At 30.5% G+C, this 1,958-nt stretch overlaps 1 long non-coding RNA gene across 1 annotated transcript in view; it reads left to right on the forward strand.

Moving 5' to 3' along the window:
- LOC111083116 overlaps window positions 1-1,673 on the forward strand; it is a 12,492-nt gene extending 10,819 nt beyond the window's left edge. Inside the window, exon 2 of the long non-coding RNA XR_002608810.1 lies at window positions 1,297-1,673. This is a non-coding gene — a long non-coding RNA (uncharacterized LOC111083116). The remainder of the gene's footprint in view (window positions 1-1,296) is intronic.
- Window positions 1,674-1,958: the final 285 nt, after the last annotated feature.

Consider the following 1,958-nt stretch of genomic DNA (forward strand, 5'->3'; position numbering starts at 1 on the left):
TCAATTAACAAACGGAGACGTAACAATATTTATCTAACTATCGCTAAAACTTCCCATGATAAGATGCACAACTATACATTAGTTGGCTAGAGCGTACCCTTTTCAAATTATTCAACTAATGAAAAGGTTTATTAAAATGTTAACTTGACAAGAGCTCAAAGTGGGTGGAAATAATGGCAGGAAAAATATATTTTCTGGTTTCTAAGCACCTTAAAATCATCAAATCAATTATTGTTACAGTTAATCTATTAATAAGGTATATTCATTAACCTGTAGTAGCAAAGTCAATCGTAAATTGACAACGTTCAAGAAATCTACATCAATAAGAAATAAAATTCCGAGTCATTATCTAATTATCATAATCTGTAGAAATGTTATATACAATACGATGCAAGCAAAATATAGCTAAGAAATTGATAGAGAAACGTTTCGCAAAACGACTGAAGTTAGTTTTTCCGAGATTAGCGACATAATTAAGAAGCATATAATCCGGCAATAACATGATAAATCTATATTTTTGCAAAAGATTTTGCAAACACACTTTGTTCTAATTCTTCAGTGTTTAGTATTATTAATACCATAACGAAAACCAAAGCTATAATTGTTATTATAAATTGTACTGGTGTGTGTGTGTGTGTGTGTGTGTGTATATTAAAACATATTTGTAAAGTTAAAAAAAAAGAAAACTGTGTATCAATCTTGTTGGCAATTATTACAAACTGACTGTACTAAATCCAAAGTACAATTTAACTACTAAATTTAAATTATCAGTTAACTCAATTTCAGACCATTTAAGATTCTAATATGTAACACCGAATACACAAACTTGCGATGCAAAGCTTTCAGTTGAAAATAAATAAAATGCATTAAAGATTCCTATTTCTTAGGTACTTGTTTTACTTTGGTTCATTTTTAACAATAATTTCATCTTGAATAAGAATGAAGGGTTAGAAAATCGGGAAGTAAGTAAATGGCGTGATATTGTTTTTTAAATATGTAAACTATTAGTCACATGACCATGGCTTTTTTTGTATTGATATGTTGCACAACATTTGTTTTTCATACAACTAAAAATAACGTGCCTTTTTTACAACCGTTGATGTGTTTTTAAGTAAAATGTTAATTGTATATTATGAAACATTGATCATCGAGTATTTTAATATATTTTAGTTTCCAATAATAAATTCATCTTTAGTCACCCAGTTAGCTGTTTTCTCACTAAAACACTTTTGATTATAATCATGGTGGATGACCCTTGGCTGTCCTTCTGTAAAACAAATCATTGATTCTTTTCAGTACATCATATGATCCCTCTCTCCATCTACTTAACTTTGGACTTCCTTTCTTGAGGCGGAGATTGTACAACCATACCATGTCAACTTGATGTAATCCAGTCTTATCAGCATGAACATAATAATGACTTTTTGTTTTATTTATTACTAAATTAGTTAATTGTTTCATGTTAAATTCATGTCTACTGTCAATGGTGTTCTTTAATGTCTGTAGTCTCTACATATTCCGTGCAATACTCTTTTTGACTCTTCTCCAAGTAAGAGTACAGAAATTCTGATAGCACCTTAAGTCCTCTACCAAACATCACTAATGATGGTGTGCTGCCTGTACATTTATTTACTACTGAATGGTAATTCATTAATAAAAATGGAAGATCTTGATCCCACGTTTTCTGATGTTCATAAATATTAATGGTTAACTGATATAACAGTGTGAGGTTGTAGCTCTCCACCATGCCATTACAAGATGGGCAAATAGCTGTTGTTCTAGTCTTTTTAATCTCCGGATCTGATATATTTCCATAAACAAGGCTAATTCAAAGTTCCATTTTTGATATGAGTGAAATTCTATAAGCACTTCAAATCTTGAAATATATCCATTAACGAGAGTTTCTGCTTCCTGGTTGGCAAAGAACTAAGCAACTCTGGCAACAGAAGCATTCTTGT

Source organism: Limulus polyphemus, unplaced genomic scaffold (assembly GCF_000517525.1).
Source record: "Limulus polyphemus unplaced genomic scaffold, Limulus_polyphemus-2.1.2 Scaffold8235, whole genome shotgun sequence".
Lineage (NCBI taxonomy): Eukaryota > Metazoa > Arthropoda > Merostomata > Xiphosura > Limulidae > Limulus > Limulus polyphemus.